At 45.4% G+C, this 22,268-nt stretch overlaps 1 protein-coding gene across 8 annotated transcripts in view; it reads right to left on the bottom strand.

Annotated features, from left to right (window-relative positions):
• Nucleotides 1-18,237, bottom strand: part of FGR (FGR proto-oncogene, Src family tyrosine kinase) — a 146,565-nt gene extending 128,328 nt beyond the window's left edge. For 4 of the 8 annotated variants that reach the window (XM_033954720.1, XM_033954719.1, XM_033954723.1 and 1 more), the window contains exon 1: nucleotides 18,118-18,216. The gene's annotated coding sequence lies outside the window, so the exon portion shown is untranslated. Of the gene's footprint in view, nucleotides 1-18,117 lie in introns of all 8 variants that reach the window. The other 4 variants (XM_033954722.1, XM_033954721.1, XM_033954718.1 and 1 more) reach the window with 2 other exon arrangements.
• Between the last annotated feature and the right edge of the window lie 4,031 nt (nucleotides 18,238-22,268).

The raw sequence follows: 22,268 nt of genomic DNA on the forward strand, positions 1-22,268 counted from the left end.
ATAACTTAAAAATAAATTTACAATTCTAAATTAAAACAACAATTCTACAAAACACGGCGACACCAAAAGCCTAATATTCACAGGACCTGGATTTCTCTGCCATTTGCATATCCACAACGGCATTTCTCTTTGACTTCAGATCATTCTGAATCCCTGAGGAAGACGTTTCAAGTCGAAACACGGACCGTGTTGGGTCCATAACTGCCAAATCCTATGTGGATTCTGATGTTTGGTGATTCAACGTCATTCATTGAATAAAACGCCGACATCACGAGCGTCACTTCTGCAGTTTCGTTTTGTGCTTTGCCTCATTGGATTCACTGCGAACTTGTTGGATTCTGTTTTGTTCTCATAAAATATAATTGCATCATATTGTATCGGGCCAGGTTCCATAACCCAGATGATTTACAGCTAGTTTTGACAGCTGTTCTTCTTTAATAAAACATTTTCAGACTACAACTCTTCTCGTTACACTTATTTTCTCACTCAGTAGGTTTCCTTGGTCTCCAGTTTGACTTATCAGAAACCGGGCAGTCTTAATAATAGTACTAAGAGACATTATTGCAACATGGCACTTAGGGAGAAATTCTATAAGAGGCGCCTATATTCTTAGGCACGATTCTACAAAAAATAAGTGCCTATCGCATGGTACTAATGGCGTCTAACTCCAAAGTAGGCGTGCATAGGGTTGGAGAAGAACTTAGATGCTGCTGCTACTACAAGTACTATTTATCAATTATATAGCGCTGAAAGGCGTATGCAGCACTGTAAATTCAACATTCAGTAGACAGTCCCTGCTCAGAAGAGATTACAATCCAACTTGGACAGACAGACATAAATATATGGTTGAGGATGCAAAACCCAAGGTGAGAGGAGTTAGGAGTTAGGATGTGCTTGTTGTTGAATGCAAATTAACTCAAAATGCAGCTCGATAGTCGACAAGCAAACACGCATTTCATCAACCACCATCTGCAGTTCTCTTTTTTAAATTTAATTTCTGTCAGAGCTGATAATCCAAGTTTGCAAAGATAAGAAGATCCAAACGGTAACAAAACCTCGATTGCTTTGCTGCTCAAGTTACAGTAACTACTGCATAAAAAATAAGACTAAAATTATTCACCGTTAGTTTTCAAGGACCAATCACATCAAAGAATGATGTTTGTCTTGGCAATTGTATCCTTACGCACACAGACACTCATAACATTAAGGGCTCCTTTTACAAAGCCGTGCTAAGGCCTTAATGCGCGGAATAGCGCATGCTAAATTGCCTTGTGAGCAGGTGGTAGATTTCCGGCTAGCGCACACTAATCCGGTGCGTGCGTTAAAAACACTAGCGCACCTTTGTAAAAGGAGCCCTAAATAACTCTTGCGTATGCAACGTACATGGCATCTATTCTAGCGTATATTTATGAAGGGAATTTTTAACAGTAAAGTAAAATTCTAGAATCTCTCCTGGCACATCTGGAATCTCTTCGGGGCACACCATAGTGCCGGGGCACACAGTTTGAGAGACACTGCTCTGCAGTACGCTTCACTCGATGGGACTGTGCTTTTCATGTGCAGAAATCCTGAAATGCCGACTGGCTCGCGGCCCTCGTTCCCCACCCCCACACATACCTAATGCATCTCAACACCTAATAAAATGCAGCAGAAGCCTATTTTAAATCAACAAACACCAGATTTTAAAGTACAAAAAGAAAGAAACTTCAGATACAATTACGTGCGTATTTCACTACAGCAGCTCTTATCAATCATTAGTTCCAAAAAAAAAAAACAACACCCTACCCCAACTCAAAATTCAATAACCACAATCATAATTTCTTATCTTCTTTAAAAAAAAACAGAACAAAACAATCCTTTCTAAACAAAACCAGGCATTAGCTGCTCATGGAAGTAATGATTGACGAGGGTTACCACGGTGAAATAAGTAGGGCAATTGTATCGGAAGTTCCCTTTTTCTCCTCAAAGTTTCATTTTTCTTCTTCTGTTGTGTTTTCTGAGGCATTGCTGTCAGTTGTGCCTCTTTTTTTAATCCTGTTGGCACTGGGAATTACGCACTAAAATAATACGCTTGCAGACATTGATTCTGAGATTTTGAGTGACTCACGGGTGTAGTAAGGGGGGAGGGCGAGGGGGGCGGTCTTTGTAAAGGGCACAGGCACCATCCTCCTCTGCGCCCCCACCCCGTCATGTGCCACGCCCTTTCCCTTCCCAGCATTACAAACTTGCTGACCACTTCGGTGTCTGCCTCTCTCCAACATCACTTCCGGACACACATACCCCCCCCCCTCCCGCCTAGGAAGCGGCACCATAGGGATAGCCGACATGACGTGGGCAACAATTTTGCACTGTTGCTCTCGCCTGGAAAATTAAAAAGATATGTGGATGTAGAGAATGACACGGTGACAAAATTCATCACCGTTCCCATCCCCAAATAATCCCATGTCATTTTCTAGTGTCTATTTCAACCTCGGTCCTTCTACACCAGCATTCTTCAAAGCAAAGCTTGCGGGTCAGTGGTTGTGGCCATTCATACTCTGATTCTTATGAGAGCCAAGGATAATGAAGACATTGTGACATCACTGATGTGATTGGCTCTTAGGCACTGGTGGAATGAGGCATTATGACATCACAATATCTGCTCTGGATACCAGAGACTGTCATTCTGTAGTGTCTGTTTCAACCTCAGTCCTTCTACACCAGCATTCTTCAAAGCAAAGCTTGCGGGTCAGTGGTTGTGCCCAATTATACTCTGATTCTTCCCTCTCTCCTTAAAGAATGACATGAAGATGGTTTCCCGTGGTTATCCGCGGGGACGGGAATGGTGATGAATTTTGTCACTGTGTCATTCTCTAATGTGGAGGGAAGCGGGTGCATGCGCGGCGGGGGGTCGGGAAGGAGCGGGGACAGGGAAGGGGTGGGGGAAGGGCGCTACTCTCCCTTGCTACGCCCTGGAGTGACTCTATGGACCAATTTGTTGGGTATGTAAAGATCTTTGGGAATCATATTCTCCCCAGATATTAATATAAGACCTTTTGGAGAAATTTAGGCCCTCTTTTGCTAAGGTGTGCTAACCAATTAACGCACATGCTAATCGAATTAGGCCCGCTAAACGCTAATGCGTGCATTTTAGTCTATGGGCGTGTTAGCATTTAGCACGCACTAATTGGTTAGCATACCTTAGTAAAAGAGGGGATTAGTTCATAGAAATGTAGCAGGTAACCACGTCATGTGATTGGCAAATAGGATGCTTGCTTATTTATTTGTTTATTTAAAAGACGTGATATAATTGCCTGGCTTAGGGAGGGTGGGAGGCACCCCCTTTCTTTTCTCCGCCCACTTCGCCGCGTGCACGTCTGTCCTTTCCCTTCCCCATAACAGTTTAGCTTCCCCGGCATGAGCAGCATCTCCAACTTGCTGCCCGCGCCAACCTCAGCTCTCTCTCTGATGTCACTTCCTAGTGGCAGGATCCAGAAGTGACGTCAGAGGGGAGTGCCAAGGCCAACGCGAGCAGCAAGTTGGAGCTGTCACTCGCGCCAGCGAAGAGCTAGAGGTACAGTGGAGGGGGGAAATAAAGATGTGCACATGGCGGGGGAGGAGTGGGAAAGGGCAGGGAATGGAGAAGAGGAGAGGTACCGGTGCCCCTGTCAAGATGGCGCCCGGAGCAGTCCGCCCACCCCACCCCTTACTACTTCACTGATCACTACTTATAACACACAAGTGTCAAAGTGGGGAATATTGGTCACAATGGATGCAACGGCGGATTTGCGAAATTGCTTATCGGGAACGTACGAATTATGAAAACGGACTGATTTGAAGATGATAAAATTTCAGTGCTTATGTCCTTTTTTTTTTCTTTGTCCTAAAAAGGAAGTTCCCATCTAAAAGCCCTCTTTTTCAGGCCGCTTTTATCTCCTAACTCTCTCTCACTTGAACGAGGAGGGGCTGATAAGTTCTCAGCCCAACCTAGAAGAGAATGAGGTGACTATGGTTCAACCAATGATCTGAAACAATGTCAAAAACATAGAATTTTGTTTCTGCAAATTGGCACTTAACGATAACACTCTTTTTAACTACAGTGGCAAAAGAATGCTCAGAAATTGGGAAGTTGGTTGAGTGGAGAACTTTTCAGCACCCCCTTGTATAAAAGTGAGCCAAGTATAGGACAGTGAAACCATTGTGACATCACTGCTGAGGTTGGCTCTTATTGGTGGAATGAGGCATGACATCACAATCTTAGCTCTGGTTACCACTACCAGGGGGTGCTGATGGATTCTCAGCCCAACCAAGAAGAGAATAACGTAGATATGGTTCAAACAATGTCAAAACATAGAGTTTTGTTTCTGCAAATTGGAACTTAACAAAATAAAATAACACTCTTTTCAGCTACATAATGCTCAGAATTTAGGAAGTTGGTTGGCTGGGCTAAGAGCTTTTCAGCACCCCCTTGTAGGTAATACAAGTGAGCCAAGTATAGGATAATCAGTCCATTGTGACATCACTGATGAGGTTGGCTCTTATTGGTGGAATGAGACATTATGACATCACAATCTCAGCTCTGGTCACCAGAGACAAACTCTTCACATTACGAGGGGGGTGGGGTTGAAAAGTTCTCGGCCCAACCAAGAAGAGAATGACGCGGATATGGTTCAATCAATGATCGGAAACAATGTCAAAAAACATAGAATTTCGTTTCTGCAAATTGGCACTTAATAATGCTCAGAATTTAGGATGTTGGTTGGTTGGGCGGAGAACTTTTCAGCACCCCATCATTACATACCAATGTCTATTGTATCGTTCTCTCTGTGAAATTCCCTAACCTCTATTAGTCCTGTTTGTCTGTTTTGATTAGAGTGTAAGCTCTATCAAGCAGGGATTGTCTCATATATTTAATATATAGTGCTATGTACGTCTAATAATAATAATAATTTATTTTTGTATACCGCTATACCAAAGGTTCAAAGCGGTTCACAACAAAGGAAAAAAAATACATACAGGCAGTATAGATAAAATACGTATTAAAACAATCAATTAAAATTGGAATACATCAATTAAAAAGCAAATTTCAATTGAACAGTTCCACAACTAAGATGTAAACATGTCAAACAGCTGTGTCTTTAACGATTTTCTAAAATCAGAATAAGAAGTAGCCTCTAATATTGGTTTTCCAAGCCATGTATTCAATTTAGCGGCCTGGAATGAGAAAACTCTATCAAAAAACTTCTTCTATTGGCAGGATTTTAAAGGGAGATAGTTGAATAGCTTTATTCTACATGTACTCTTGTTGAGATAATTCAAAGAGAAGTGGGAAGCAAGATAGTCTGGTGACATCCCGAAAACTGCTTTGTAACAAATACAGGAAAACCTAAACAGAACTCTGGACTCTACTGGCAACCAGTGAAGTTTTTGATAAAAGGGGTAATATGCTCCTATTGTTTTAGTCCAAAAATGAGGTGAACCACAGTGTTCTGGATCAGTCTCAGTTTTTTGAGTATTTTTTTTTGTAAGCCCCAAAATATAGAATATTACTATAATCAAAAATACTCAAAATGGATGACTGCACCAGCAAACGAAAAGAAGGTTCATCATAAAACTTCTTGATGGTGCAAAGCTTCCATAAAACCGAAATACATTTCTTAAACAGTAGGTCTGTGTGTTTTTCCAGTCAGGTGTTTTATCGAGAGTTATACTTTGTGATTTATTAAGACCAAATCTAAGGGGCAGATCCAAGATGGCTGCGAGCTGTTGAGAGCGAGTAAGACGCTACCAGAGATCCAAACAAAACAGCAGCACTAAATAAATCATAAGTAGTACAGTAGAATCTCAGCTGTCCAGCACTCATGGGGACTGGTGGATACTGGATAATTGTTTTTCTGGTTAATTCATAATGTGTTAGAAACTTTGTCTAACACTCTCAAACCCCCCCTTCTCCCCACCACACACACACACACACACTCCCTCCCGCCACGAAGCACCAGCGCAAGCAGCGATCCTGAACCACAAAGCCCTCCTCCCTCCCTTCGTGGCAGAAACAGGTGGCGGTCTTGAGCCGCGACCCCCCCCCCCCTCGCTCGCTCCCTCTCTCTCTCCCTTCTTTAGCCGAGTGCAGCCAACCGCGACAGGGCCTTTCCTCTGAAACATCACTTTCGACGCATCAGAGGAAAGACCCTGCCGGGGCCGGCCGCAATTTTGAGGGTGCCTCCTGCTGACAAGCTGCGCCCAGGTAAAGAAGGGAGAGAAAGAGGGAGGGTGTGAGGGAGTTCGCGGCTCAGAACTACCACCTGCTTCCGCCACTTCAGAGCTCGAGGGAGGGGGGGCTTTGCGGCTCAGGATGCTGCCGCTGGTGCTTCAGGGAAATTACCCCCCCCCCCGGCAATTTTTTTGCCAGTTTTGTGACAGTTCCAGTTAACCGAGACTCTATGGTAGTAGGTTTATACTGTTTCATGAAATACTGTGTACCCATCAACTGGGACATAAGGTCACTTCTCACATGGAGTTTTACGCTTCATCTGAACATAAGAATAGCCTTATTGGGTCAGACCAATGGTCCATCAAGCCCAGTAGCCCGTTCTCACGGTGGCCAATCCAGGTCACTAGTACCTGGCCAAAACCCAAAGAGTAGCAACACTCTATGCTACCGATCCAGGGCAAGCAGAGGCTTCCCCCACTTCTTAATAACAGACTATGGACTTTTCCTCCAGGAACTTGTCTAAACCTTTCTTAAAACCAGCTACACTATCCGCTCTTACCACATCTTCTCCAGAGCTTAACCATTCTCTGAGTGAAAAAAAAATTTCTTCCTATTGGTTTTAAGAGTATTTCCCTGCGCACAGAAAAATTTCTTACATCATTTAAATCACACTTGAAAGTCTATTATTTCAAACTGGCGTTTGACCCTAAACACTTCAGTTTAGTTCTTCCTTTGCTTTCTTCTTCACGCATTTTTTTTTTCCTTTTCCCTATCCTCCTGTTCTTACCTTATTTGTTCTTACCTCTTGATATTGCAAACCTTTCCTGCCCTCGATCATCACTTTGTGTATAGTATTGTTAATTTATAGCATATATTTCCCTGTTGTGTTTATTTATTGGGTTAATTTTTATTATTTCCCTTTGATTTATATCTATTGTTAACCACTTTGATTTGACTTTTTTGTTAATAATAGCGGCATATCATAGAAAACAACCTGTAACTGTATCTTAATCGTTAAGCCAAAGAACGGTGAAGAGGGCACAGTGGTTCAGTTTCCACATCCACCAGTCACTGGATGCCTTTTAGCAAGCCACTTGCTTAAGCAGCTTCACCGAGGGTAGTTGCTCAATTCTGGCCACATTTCAACATGTAAGGAATCTCAGTTCACTTTTTTTCACAGCTAATGAAAAAGTGTCGTACATATTATGGTACAGAAGATCGTTAGAAGGTCTAGAGAGCTTCAGGGAGGCAATTAAAAACTCACATCTATGAGAGTGTGCCAACCCAAATTCCACCAGACTTTCTGGCAAAGGGCCCGACTCTCCGCTGTCTTGAGTTTGTCTTCCAGTGCCCTGGACTTGTTCAAACTGTTCCCAAAGGTTCCGTTATTTGTCATGACATTGCAACTTTCATTTATTTTGAAAACTGATCAGTTGTTATCTTTTCAATTTTGGTGGAACTCAGTTTGCTTAATTGGTAAATATGAGAGGCAAGAAGGCTAAATTTAAAAGGTGGTGGTTACCTATGCAAGAATATGTAGACCAGGGGTGCCCACACTTTTTGGGCTTGTGAGCTACTTTTAAAATGACTAAGTCAAAATGATCTAACAACAATAAAATTTTTAAAAAAACAAAGCACACTGTACGCTGAGAGAATGTTAATTATCATTCCTATTCCGGGTTTTTTTCAAAGAGGTCAAGGCAGATGACTCTATGCACTGTCACCTCAGTAACAACCATACAAAAATAGACAAATATACCCCCCTCCCTTTTTACTAAACCACAATAGCAGTTTTTAGCGCAGGGAGCTGCGCTGAATGCCCTGCGCTTCTCTCGACACTCATAGGCTCCCTGCGCTAAAAAACGCTATTGTGGTTTAGTAAAAGGGGGGCCATAGTGGAAAATATAGACAGCAGATATAAATTCAGACACATTTTGATCACTAAATTGAAAATAAAATCATTTTTCCTACCTTGTTTGGTGATTTCATGAGTCTCTGGTTGCACTTTCTTCTTCTGATTGTGCATCCAATCTTTCTTTCAGCCTGTATGCTTCCTCTCCTCCAGACCTTATTCCCTCCCCCAACTTTTTCTTCCTCTCTCCCTGCCCTTTCTTTCTCCCTGCCTCCCTTTCTTATTTTTCTCTCTTCATGCCCCCTTTCTTTTTTTCTGTTTCCCTTCTTTCCTTCTGTCTCCCTGCCTGCCCCCTTTCTTTCTTTCTCCCTACCCTCCACCAAGCCACTGCTACCACCATCGGGGAACAGGCCCCAAGCTGCCACCGCCGCCGCACCAAGCTCTCTCTGCTTCCCTGCGGGCCGACCAGCATTCCTCTTCCCGAAGTCAATTCTGCCGTCGGAGAGAAAGTTCTGCCCAGCCAGGCAGCGATTGGCTGGCCCGAACTTCCTCTCCGACGGCAGAATTGACGTCGGGGAGAGGAAGGCTGATCGGCCCGGTAGATCGCAATCGACCTATTGGGCACCCCTGATGTAGACAATGGTTGAGTGTTATTAAAGAATGGATAGGTATGAATGTATGTATGGTTTTTCACTCTCTGCAAATGGGGTGGGATGGGAGGGTTTGGGGATAGTTCTTCTTAGAAATTTCATGAATACTCTTTGCATTGTGATGATATAGTTTATAGACAAGCTTTTCAGAATTTATATTCTCTCCTCTTTGAATGTATGTTTATTATATAGTATAAATGTGGACAAAACTGAAATAATGTTTGTAGGAAAGCCTAAAAAACAGGGAAAAAGTTACGTTTCCAGTATAATGAGGGGGGTTACAACCCCCCACAATGCCAGCACGATCTCTATTAAGTAAAGTGGGGGGGTTCCCCACCAACACCCCCCGTCGGAGCCCTTTAAAATACAGTTTTTCTTCGGCGCGATCAAGCCCTGCACTCAGTTGTCTGCGCTCGGTTGTCGGCACGCCTTTGTCCTCGCGCGCTTTAGACTATGAATCGGCCTGAAGAAGTGAGAGTTACTGATGATGTTCTTCCTGTAAATGAGACTACGACCATTCTAGGTGTAAGGATTGATTCTGGTCTTACAATGAAATTGCAAGTAACTAAGGGCTCCTTTTACAAAGCCGCGCTAGGGCCTTAACGCGTGGAATCACGTGCGCTAAATTGCCACGCACGCTAGCTGCTACTTGCCTATTTTCGGCTATAGCGTATGCTAATCCGGTGTGTGCACTAAAACGCTTAGCGCACCTTGTAAAAGGATCCCTAAGGGCCTCTTTTATGAAGCAGTTTAGCACGGGCCGCTGCGGTAACGGGCCCGAAGCCCATAGAGATTTAAAGGGCTTTGGGGCTATTGCAGCGTGGCTTTGTAAAAGAAGCCCTAAGACAGTGCAAGAATGTTTTGCACAAATGCATTTGTTACATCGATTAAAACCCATGCTATCACCTTATGATTTTTGTACAATAGCTCAGGCTATGGTTTTGTCGAGACTTGATTACTGCAATGCCCTGTTGTTTGCAGAATCATCTATAGTAAAACCCTAAGCGCGCATGCGCACTTAGGAGGCCGTGATCCCTGCCACCGTGATGTGTGCTTCCGTGGCTGTATTCTATTTGCGGTGCATGGTACACGCGGCAGTTTCAGCGGGTTGGAAGCCAGCCTCAATGAAAAAAGCCCCAATGCTGGCCTATACGGGAAAAAAAAAACCTCTGCCCATGGAGACAAACAGGAAGCGAAGGACCATCGCACGCAGTCACGCAATCAACTCTAACGTCCGTTTGGGGGGGAGAAATCAAACACCCTGGAGCAGGACAGGGAGAGAGTGAGCGTTGGAGATAGCTCCACATAAGGCGCCGCTGCAGGCACCCCGGCAACGGGAAGAGGAGGAGAGGGCCAGATGATAGGGAGAGACCGCTGGAATTTGGAACAAATGGTGCTGCTGGACAAAGGGAAGGTAAAAGGAAGGGATAATAGCTACTGTTGGACAGGGGGAGCAGGGAAGAGGTGCTGCTGGACAGGGGGAGTTAAAACCAATGGAGATGGGTTACTGCTGAACAGGGGGAGCAGTGAAGGGGTGCTGCTAGACAGGGGGAGGTAAAAGTAAGGGAAAAGGCCTACTGCTAGACAGTGGGAGCAGAGAAGGGGAGGTGTTGCTGGACAGGGGGGGAGAAGAAAGTAAGGAAGATGGGCTGCTAGCACCCGTTAATGTAACTGGCTAAAAAACTAGTACAATATAAAGTGGTAATGATCTGTCACCAATTATTTTATGGAATCATACCAGAATTGTTTAAAAAGAATATGCTTCATTATTTACCAAGCAGATCATTACGTTCTGAGAATTTAGCTTTACTGAAAAGGAATGATAAGCCGAGGTTGGTGGAGACTGGTAAAATGATTTTCTGTTGTGCCGGAGTTAAAATATGGAACTCCCTTGTGGGCCAAACACAAAATTGTCATGAAAGGGCCCTGTTTAGAAAACTGCTAAAGACACAATTATTTGTAGATGCCTTTTTCTAGTTAGTAATTTGCGGATATGTTTTTAGGATTGTTTGCTTGCTTTATTATGCTCTTTTATAATTTATGTATGTAAGTCATGTAAAACCATTTAGTTTTAAACGGTATAGAAATTTTTAAAACAAATAAATATATAAAACTTCAGTAAAAAAATTTTGGAACTGATCTTTGTTGAGACTATTAATCATCAAATATATTTTATTGAGCTCGATAGAAAAAAGACAAAATGGGCAGACAAAACAGCAATACAAGCTCAAAGTATATGAAATACCCTACTACAACCAACTATCTAAACCCTCAACAACAGTACCCCCCCACCCACCCCACCCCCGGTCCTCCTTCCAAAAACAAACCCTAGAAGAAACTACAAAACATCAGTATATGGGAGCCAACATATACAGAAATAAAAAAAAACCAGCAACAGGAATACAGATTAAGGAACACAGGAACGATTAAGAACAAAAGTTTAAAAAAAAACTTTTTTTTTCTTCATAAATATTATAACAAACTACATCTCCATAAGAACCATTCTAATAACAAAACGATAAAACACTCGAATCTCAATGAAACATAATTTATACAGACAGCTAAAAATTCTCCATTGCAGAATCAATCATTACATAAACCCAGATCACAGTCCCGAACTCCGTTCTAATTTGGGAAAGCCAAATGAAAAAAAATGTGCTTTTAAAGGTCTTTTAAAATTTATATAGGATTCTTTTTTTCTGAAGTCTGTGGGCAGGTTATTCCATAACCGCGGAACTAAATAAAAGAAGAATATAATGGGTACATTAGCATTTAGAAACATAGAGCATGACGGCAGAAAAGGGCCGTCAGCCCAACAAGTCTGCCCACTCAAAGAACCCTCCCTCAACAAGAACCCCTCTCTCTAAGAATTTCCCGGAGAGAACTTACATGTTTATCCCATCGTCCCTTGAAGTCAAGTGCGTTACTGGCCTCAACTACCCGACGTGGAAGACTAGCGCGCCTTAGTAAAAAAAAGGGAGAGTGTGGTGGAATAAAACACGGCATGGCCAGATATTGTTTTTTTAACTTTTGTTCTTAATCTTTCCTTTTCTATTTTTAATGGGGTTCTTTTCTTGATCGATATGATTTATGTATTGTAAACCGCTTGGATCCTCGTAGGCTCTTATGCGGTATATGAAGTTTTTAATAAACATATATTCTATGGATGCGTTAACATTTAGCGCACGCTAAATCAGTTGGTAAAAGGACCCCTCTGTCCCACTGTTCGCCATCTTTGCCCTCCTGTACACCATATGTACCATACTATGTTGGCCCTGCTGCGTTCTCTCATACCATGTTTGCCACACAATGTTTACCGTGTCTTCCATGTTTGCCAAACCGTTTTTGCTAGTCATGTCATACTATGTTAGCCGTGCTTTGTAATACTATGTTTGCTGAACTACGCACCCCACGCTATGTCTCACCAGCTTTTATCATATATTTTTACCATGCTTTGTAAACTTTGTTTTGCCATCTTTATTAGTACATTAGGTAGATTGTGAGCCCACCAGGACAGACAGGGAAAAATTCATGTAAACCTTTCTGAGCTCCCCTGGGAAACAGTATAGAAAATTGGATAAATAGTGTGAAGAGTTTCAGCCTCTGATAACCAGAGCTGGTATTGTGACATCATAATGCCTCATTCCACCAATAAGAGCCAACCTCATCAGTGATGTCACAATGGCTTGATTGTCCTATACGTGGCTCACTTTTGCTACATTTTGATTTCTAGACTGGCGCACTGTTCCTTGTGACCCTGGGCAAGTCACTTAATGGGAGAACAGTATAGAAAATTGAATAAATAAATAAATTCAATTTGAAGATTAAGTAGAAATATGATGATCAGTCCTGATTCAAGCTTTTCAAATTTGTAGCTACGAGGGGCTGCTGAAAAGTTCTCAGCCCAACCAAGAAAGCTGGGGCAGTCTCCATCGAGGGTTAGACACTCAGTCCAGCAATTTTCCACTTTTTTTTCGTTCTGCATTTTTCAGAGAGAACCAAAAAATGTGGAAAATTGCTGGACTAAGTGTATAACCCTCGATGGAGACTGCCCCAGCTTTCTTGGTTGGGCTGAGAACTTTTCAGTGGCTCCTCGTACAGATTTTCTCTCCACATTACACATTTTACTAACGATTAGCGCAAGTTATCTGCAGCAGGGCCCATAGGAATAAAATAGGCTCTAGGGCAGAGAACGGTTCATAGCCAACCCCACGAAAGACAAAGGCGCGCGCCGACAACTGAGCGCAAGACGGAGGCGCGCGCCGAAGAAATTACAGTTTTTAGGGGCTCCGATGGGGGGTTTTGTTGGGGAGCCCCCCCCAGTTTACTGAATAGAGATCGCGCCGGCGTTGTGGGGGGTTTGGGGGGATGTAACCCTCCACATTTTACTGTAAACTTAACTTTTTCCCTAAATACAGGGAAAAAGTGAAGTTTTCAGTAAAATGTGGGGGGATAGAACCCCCCACACCCCCCACAACGCCCCCACAACGCGGCGCGATCTCTATTAAGTAAAGTGGGGTGGTTCCCCCCCACGTCCCCCCCGTCGGAGCCGTAATAACAGTAATTTTCTGCGGCACGCACCTCCACGCTGCGCTCAATTGTCTGCGCACGCCTTTGTCCCAGCGCGTTTTTAACCTGACACCGCAGAGAACATGCACAATTCTTTAGTGAAAGACTCTTCTACATTTTTTAGCTTGTATTTTTTACTTTTTAAGTCATCTCCCCACTGGAACCCTTTGTAAATGATGACAATTTAGAGCAGCTAATGCAGCTAAGGCCCTCTTTGACTAAGCCACAGTAGAAGCTTCTACCATGTCCTGGAGCGGTAAATGCTCATAGAATTTCTATGAGCGTTGGAGCATTTAGCATCCCGAGCCACGATAGAAATCTCTACCGTGGCTTAGTCAAAGAAGGCCCAAATCTAGACCAGGGGTAGGCCATTCCGGTCCTCGAGAGCCACAGGCAGGTCAAGTTTTCAGGGTCTCCATAAGATGAATGTGTATGAGATGAATTTGCACGCACCGCCTCCTTGCGATGCAAATCTATCTCATGCATATTTATTGTGGAGATCCTGAAAACCTGACCTGCCTGTGGCTCTCGAGGACCGGAATGGCCTACCCCTGATCTAGAAGATGCAGAAGAGCGACTGACAAAGTAGATATTACAAAGCACGGCTAACATAGTATGACATGACTAGCAAAAACGGTTTGGCAAGCATGGAAGACACGGTAAACATTGTGTGGCAAACATGGTATGAGAGAACGATCAGGGCCTACATAGTATGGTACATATGGTGTACAGGAGGGCAAAGATGGCGAACAGTGGGAAATCTGAAAGAGCTCACTCGTGAAACGCTTACCGTAATCTGTTTCTAGTCATCTCTAACCTATCAATGAAAATGGCTAGGGGATCGGAGTAGAGAGCGGCCAATGTAATGCCAATTTTTCAAACAAGGTCCCAGGGAAACTATAGACTGATGAACCTGAGGTTGGCATGAGGCAAATGGTAGAAGCTATTCTGAACAACAAAATTGGACAGGTGCCACTGAGTGGGACTAAATCAGCCTGGGCTCACCGAAGGCCAAGTCTTGCCTTACCAATTCATTCCGTGCTTTGAAGGTGTAAAGACAGCAAGTAGAGAAAGATGGGCCAGTCGATTATAGTGCCTGGGCATTAGACAAAATCTCCCATGAGAGACCCCTTAGAGTCATGGGATAGTGGGAAATCCCTGTTGTGGACTGGAAACTCACTAAAGGAGTGGAAACAGAGCAGGACTAAATGGTCAGTATTCCACATAGAGAAGATCCACTAGTGGAATGCCCCAAGATTTGTACTGGAACATGACATATGAATTGCCATAGTGGGACAGACCAAAGGTCCATCAAGGCCAGCATTCCTGTTTCCAACAGTGGCCAACCCAGGTCCCAAGTACCTGACAGAAACCCAAAATAGTAGCAACATTCCAGAGCTGCGATTTTGATGTCATAATGCCTCATTCCACCAATGCCTAAGAGCCAACCTCAGCAGTGATGTCACAATGGCTTGATTGTCCTTTACTTGGCTCACATAAGAACATAAGAGTTGCCATACTGGAACAGACCAAAGGTTCATCAAGGCCAGCATCCTGTTTCCAACAATGATCAACCCAGGTCCTAAGTATCTGGCAGACTCTCAAATATAGCAACATTCTAGAGCTCATATTGTGATGTCATAAGCCTCAGAGCCAACCTCATCAGTGATGTCATAGTGGCTTCATTGTCCTATACTTGGCTCACATAAGAACATAAGAGTTGCCATACTGGAACAGACCATCAAGGCCAGCATCCTGTTTCCAACAGTGGCCAACCCAGGTCACAAGTACCTGGCAAGATCCCAAAGAGTAAAACATATTTTATGCTAGGAATAAGCAGTGGATTTCCTCAAACCATCCCCAACCAATAATGGCTTATGGCTTTTGCTTTAGGATATTAGCCAAATCTTTTTTAAACTCTGTTAAGCTGACTGCTTTCACCACATTCTCCAGCAGAGAATTCCAGAGTTTAATTACACGTTGAGTGAAGAAATATTTTCTTCAGTTTGTTTTAAATCTACTACTTAGTAGCTTCATCGCATGCCCCCTAGTCCATATTCATAAATAGCCTGGAGCAAAGAGTAACCAGTGAGATATTGAAATCTGCAGAGGATTGTGAGGAATAAGTAAGACGAGGTGACTGAGCTTTAAAATGGCAGATGAAATTGAATGTGTGCAGTGCACATAGGAAAAATAACCCCAACTATTGATTCTGAGTTAGGCATCACCGCCACTTAAGAAAAAATCTTAAAGGCATTCTGAATAACACATTGAAATTTTCAGCCTACTGCAGTGGTTCCCAACCCTGTCCTGGAGGAACACCAGGCCAATTGGGTTTTCAGGCTAGCCCTAATGAATATGCATGCAAATTTGCATGCCTATCACTTCCATCATATGCAAATCTCTCTCATGCATATTCATTAGGGCTAGCCTGAAAACCCGATTGGCCTGGTGTTCCTCCAGGACAGGGTTGGGAATCACTGGTCTAGAGCAGGGGTAGGGAACTCCGGTCCTCGAGAGCCGTATTCCAGTCGGGTTTTCAGGATTTCCACAATGAATATGCATGAAATCTATTTGCATGAACTGCTTTCAATGCATATTCATTGGGGAAATCCTGAAAACCCGACTGGAATACGGCTCTCAAGGACCGGATTTCCCTTCCCCTGCTATAGAGCAGGAGTAGGCCACTCTGGTTCTCGAAAGCCAGAGCCAGGTCAGGTTTTCAGGATATCCACAATGAATATGTATGAGATGGCTTTGCATGCACTGCCTTCTTGAGATGCAAATCTATCTCATGCATATTTATTGTGGCTATCCTGAAAATCTGACCTGGCTCCAGCTCTCGAGGACCGGAATTGCCTACCCCTGGTCTAGAGCAGTGTCTCGCAAACTTTCCGGCCGGTGGCACACTAAATCCAGTGCCCCGGCCAGAAGGCACCCGGAAGAGCGCAGATATTGATGCGATGACATCACGTGCATGCGTGACATCATCATGTTGATGTCCACGCCTGCGCGGAGGCCCAACTGGTCGTGATCTGCTTCGGTGGAGGGATCCGGGAGGTGCGGGAAGAGGAGGAGAGACGCCAGGAGGAGAGTCATCTGTGCCGGCTGACTTCCTACAGGACGTGCCTCTTACCGCCGGCGTGGACAACTCTCCTCCTCATCCAGCACGCCTGAAATCTCAGGAGGCACACTGGTGTAGTGTGTTAGAGTTGCTGCCTCAGGAACCTGAGATTTCAAATTCAATTCCAGCCTACTCCTTGTGAATCAGGGTGAGTCGCTTAACTCACAGTTGCCCTGGGTCCCACAGTTAGATTGTGACCTTGCAGGGACAGAGAGGAAACCTGATTACTATTCAATGTATTTTAAAGCCTTTGAGTGAATCTCTTCATGAAAAGGCAGTTCATAAAACCAAATAAATAAACTGAAGCATGGTCACCCCATGCAGGATATAACAGAACAAGAAAAGGTTCAGAGAAGGGCAACCAGAGACCTTTATAACATCATAAGTTGGGTGGAATGGAGGAAGGGGTAAAACGCGGACCTCACGGATCTAAAACCGCACATCCTTAAAAGTCCGAGGTCCATGCATTGACAAGTCCGCCTTCGCTTTCCCTACAGCTCAGCTCAGGCCCCCCGGCTCCCTCGCGGACCTCACGGATCTGAACTGCACGTCACATCCTTAAAAATCTGAGGTCCGCGTCACTTTTGAGGTCCGTGCCACTTTTAGTCTGGCTCTGACAGAGCTCTATGACAATTTAACTCTGACGGATCCTAATGCTTTTCCCTCCCTATGCTAGGATCCGTCAGAGTTAAATTGTCATAGAGCTCTGTCAGAGCCAGACTAAAAGTGGCATGGACCTCAAAAGTGGCGCGGACCTCGGATTTTTAAGGACGTGCGGATTTAGATCCATGAGGTCCGTAAGGTCCGTGTTTTACCCCTTCCCGTGGAATGGATGGCTGTACAACTTTGCAAACAAGAGAACATTCCAGAACTAAAAAAAAATCAGAGAAAGTATTTTTCAGGCAGTGCTTAATTCATCTGTGGAATCTGTTGCTAGTCCCTGTAGCTAAAATCCTGGGCTTCGAAAAAAGGTTCACACAAGTTCCCGGAGGAAAGGTCCATAAAACAGCCAGACAGACTGGGGAAAGCTAGGAGAAATGGGATCTGCTTGAGAGCAAGACTGATACTGGACTCCAAGGACCACAGCAAAATGATCCTCTGTGACCACAATGATTGCTATTTTTTTTTTCTTATCTTGGAATATGATGTACCAGACATTCAGCACACAGAGTCATCAAAAGCCTTCCTAAGGATGGAGTTTGGGATGACATTCCAGAAAAGTCGGGGGAGAACTGGAACTCAAGGCCAAGAGACTTTTCCTCCGAGAAGAAAGCGTCCCCAGTGCAGCTGCTTCCCAGCCCCCTCCCCTTCCATCCGTCCTGTCAAATGCATAACAAACAGCATGTGGCCGGATACTCGGGAACGGAAACCGGGGGACCAGGAGGTAGGAGAGCAAAGGAGAAACGGAAGGAAGAAAGCCAAAGGACATGACACGCATCCAGCTGCCGCTCGCTGGAGAGGCGAGATCGCAACGAGCGATGGTCAAAGCGCGGGGGGAGGGGCGGCCAGTGACAGGACAAATCCGAGTCGCAGATCCCGGGCACTGATTTGGACCGGAAAACGGGGATGAGAGTCAATGAATCCCGGACCCAGCAATCAGAACAGCCCCCCACCCTGTGATGAATGGCTATTGCCGTCTCTCCATCCTAATCCAGGCGCCTCCCACTGTCGCCTTTCTTGCAAATGTACACACCGCCCCTTCCCCCCCCCCCCCCAGCCCCGGGGCTCTTACCCGGACGGTTCAGATCCTCCCTCTGGAGGGGGCTTCCCGCTCCCCTGTCGTTCCTCTCCGGGCACCTTTTTGTTCTCTCTCTGGCAGCAGCAGTTTCTCGGCGGTGTGTGGAGCCCTAGGCAAAGCCCTCCTGCCTCCCTCCTCCGCCTCCCCTTCCTTCCTCCCTCCCCGGCCCTCCCCTCCCTTGTTCATTGTACTTCGCCAGCCCCACGCCGACAGAGAAGTGGAGCAAGCGTGGGGGAGCTAGGCTCCTGCCTGCCACAGTCCATTGGGCTCCCTGACCCTCCTGGTACCGGGCTCGGGATCTTGCTTGTCTCGACTGGGCACATTGATAGCTAGACGAGCATAAAAGACCCATTTTCATTGTTAATAACGCCAAACGAGGCGCAGAAAGCTCAGCCCTTCCTTCCATCCCGAACTAAACCTGGAGGCACAGGGGCTGGAGCGATTTCATCAAGGTCACACGCGGGAGCCTCGGTGGTGTAATCCGAACTCGGAGCTGCTCCTTTTGCAGTTCTTTTGGAGATTCTTGCGCTGCCTCTGCCTGGTTTACAAAGGGCTGTCTGAAGACAACTTAGCAGGTTGAAGCAGTGGGGATGTTCCTGATCCATTGAGTTTCCAGCTCAGGCCCATGTAAACCCACTATGCGTTTAACAATGGCATAATGGCTGTGTGCAATGGCTAGGGGGGGGGGGCAGGCCACCCCAGGCACCGTCTTCATTGGGACAGTCTTCATTGGGGCAGCCTTCATTGAGGCATCTTCGTTGGGGCAGTCGGAGCAATCTTCATTGGGGCCTTCATTAGGGCATCTTTGTTGGGGCATCTTCATTGGGGCAATCTTCGTTGGGGAGCCTTCATTGAGGCATCTTAGTTGGGGCCGTCTTCATTGGGGTGCCTTCGTTGGGGCAGCCTTCATTGGGGCATCTTCATTGGGGCATCTTCATTGGGGCACCTTCATTGGGGCATCTTAGTTGGGGCAGTCTTCATTGGGGTGCCTTCGTTGGGGCAGCCTTCATTGAGGCATCTTCGTTGGGGCAGTCGGAGCAATCTTCATTGGGGCCTTCATTAGGGCATCTTCATTGGGGCAATCTTCGTTGGGGAGCCTTCATTGAGGCATCTTAGTTGGGGCTGTCTTCATTGGGGTGCCTTCGTTGGGGCAGCCTTCATTAAGGCATCTTCGTTGGGGCAGTCTTCATTGGGGTGCTTTCGTTGGGGCAGCCTTCATTAAGGCATCTTCGCTGGGGCAGTCTTCATTGGGGTGCTTTCGTTGGGGCAGCCTTCATTAAGGCATCTTCGCTGGGGCAGTCTTCATTGGGGCATCTTCATTGGGGCATCTTCATTGGGGCACCTTCATTGGGGCGCCTTCGTTGGGGCATCTTAGTTGGGGCCGTCTTCATTGGGGTGCCTTCGTTGGGGCACTGGCACCTCTCCTCCTCTCTGCCCCCCCATCATACCTCTTAAAATGTTTGCTGGCATGAATGGCATCTTCCATTTGCTGCTTGCGCCAGCCTCAGCTTTCTTCTGACATCACTTCTTGGTCGTGGGACCAGGACGTGACATCAGAAGGGAGCCAAGCTGGTGCGAGCAACAAATGGAAGATGCTATGTACAACAGCGAACATTTCAAGAGGTGCGGGGGGGGAGGCGGCAGGGAAGAGCAGGGGAGCACAAGGCACGGTGATGCCGGGTGCCAACCTCCCCAGCTGCACCAGTGGTTGTGCGCGGTCTTATAGATGCTTTGTAGCAGCCAGTGGCGTTGCAAGGGTGAGAAGCGTCCGGGGCGGTGTTGCCCCTCCCCCGTCCTCTTCTCCGCCCCCGCCCGCCCCTTCCCCGTCCCCTCCTGCCACGCGCAAGTGCCCACTTCCCCAGGACCTCTAACATTCGCTGCGCAACTCCAACCTGCTCTCGTGCCAGCATCGGCTCTTCCTCCGATGTCACTTCCTAGGCGTGGCTCCAGGAAGTGACATCAGACGAAGAGCAAACACTGGTTGGGGTTGCTGCTCACACCGTGAATGTTAAAGAGGCACGAGGGAATGGGCGCGCACCAAGATGGCACCCGGGGCATTCCGCTACCCCTTACTACACCACTGGTAGCAGGCTCCGATAGTACTATGTAAATGTATTACAATGTGCTTATTCATATTAAAATGAGCTTTCTGGGCAATGCCCTAACATTGGCGGGTGATAAATAAAATCAAGCACCGACCTTTAATGAGCCAAATTTACCGACAGGTCTGGAGGTGCCGGTAGTGTGTTATTAGCGCATCTCACGCACATTTGAGATGGAACTTGAAATGCCAGGACACATTTATCATACCAGGGGAGGGCCACATATGCATATATTATAAATGCGTCTCAAGGACGCTCGTTAAAAGCGTATGTTGGAAGGTCGGCTGTTAATTGCATGAGCTATGGAAGTTCTGATGGCCAGGTGTTACCTTTGTACTATGACTAATCCCAGAGCTGTGACGATATCCTTGGCAGGAAGAACATAAGAATGGCCTTACTGGGTCAGACCAATGGTCCATCAAGCCCACTAGCCTGTTCTCACAATGGCCAATCCAGGCTACTAGTACCTTTCCAAAAACCCAAGGAGTAGCAACATTCCATACAGAATCTCACAGAATAGCAACGTTCCGGAATCCCAGAGAGTAACAAGATTCTAGAATCCCAAAGAGTAGCAACATTCCATTCAGGATCCTAAAGAATAGCAAGATTCTGGAATCTCAAAGAGTAACAAAAGATTCCGGAACCTCAAACAGTAGCAACATTCCATGCTACCGATCCAGGGCAAGCAGTGGCTTCCCCCGTGTCTTTCTCAATAACAGACTATGGACTTTTCCTCCAGGAACTTGTCCATACCTTTCTTAAAACCAGCTACACTATCCGCTCTTACCACATCCTCTGACAACGAGTTCCAGAGCTTAACTATTCTCTGAGTGAAGAAAAATTTCCTCCTATTGGTTTTAAAAGTATTTCCCTGTAACTTCATCGAGTGTCCCAGCTGCAGGGAAACCCTTTGGGTTAGTCACCCTAGACAAAACCTTCAGCCTTCACCTCCTAAATTAACATCCAAGCACCTAGGACACCCCCAGGACTGAAAATTAAATTGACCACTGAACTAGGTGAAGAAGAACTTCCTTACGTTTGTATGGAATCTATCCCCTTTCAACTTTAGAGAGTGCCCTCTCATTCTCCCTACCTTGGAGAGGGTGAACAACCTGTCTTTATCTACTAAGTCTATTCCCTTCAATAGCTTGAATGTTTCGATCATGTCCCCTCTCAGTCTCCTCTTTTCAAGGGAGAAGAGGCCCAGTTTCTCCAATCTCTCACTGTACGGCAACTTCTCCAGTCCCTTAACCATTTTAGTCGCTCTTCTCTGGACCCTTTCGAGTAGTACCATGTCCTTCTTCATGTATGGCGACCAGTGCTGGACAAAGTACTCCAGGTAAGGCGCACCATGGCCTGGTACAGTGGCATGATAACCTTCTCCGATTTGTTCGTGATCCCCTTCTTAATCATTCCTAGGCTTCATTGACTCCCAAGTCTCTTTCCTGGGGGGGTCTCTCCAAGTACTGCACCGGACATCCTGTATTCGTGTATAAGATTTTTGTTACCGACATGCATCACCTTACACTTATCCACGTTAAACCTCATTTGCCATGTTGCGGCCCATTTCTTGAGTGTGTTTATTTATTTAAAGTGCTTTAAGCTATGTAACAACAGCAAAACTAAAGTAGCTAGAATAAAATTGCTAATCAATGGATGTGCTTGTTTTTGAGTGCAAATGACCTCAAACCGTGGCTCCATAGTCGACAAGCAAATGCGCATTTCATCATCCACCATCTGCAAGTTCGCAAAGATAAGAAGATCCAAACGGTTAGTTAAAGTTCTTTGTCTAATAGATGCTGGCATTGTAATCTGGATATGGGGACTTTAGATCATCTTTTGTTCTATTGTCCCCATATCTTAGCCTTTTGGAACTCAATCTGGGATCAAGTAAATTGTTTATTGGAAAACCATGTAGCATTATCTTATGATACTGTACTTTTTGGTATGTCTATGAGAAAAAAGAGTCAGATATCAATGTGTAATAACAAACTTTTATTGATTTTGACCGGAGTAGCCATCCAACATATTACTAATAACTGG

The sequence above is a fragment of the Geotrypetes seraphini genome, chromosome 8, assembly GCF_902459505.1.
Source record: "Geotrypetes seraphini chromosome 8, aGeoSer1.1, whole genome shotgun sequence".
NCBI classification, from domain to species: Eukaryota; Metazoa; Chordata; class Amphibia; order Gymnophiona; family Dermophiidae; genus Geotrypetes; species Geotrypetes seraphini.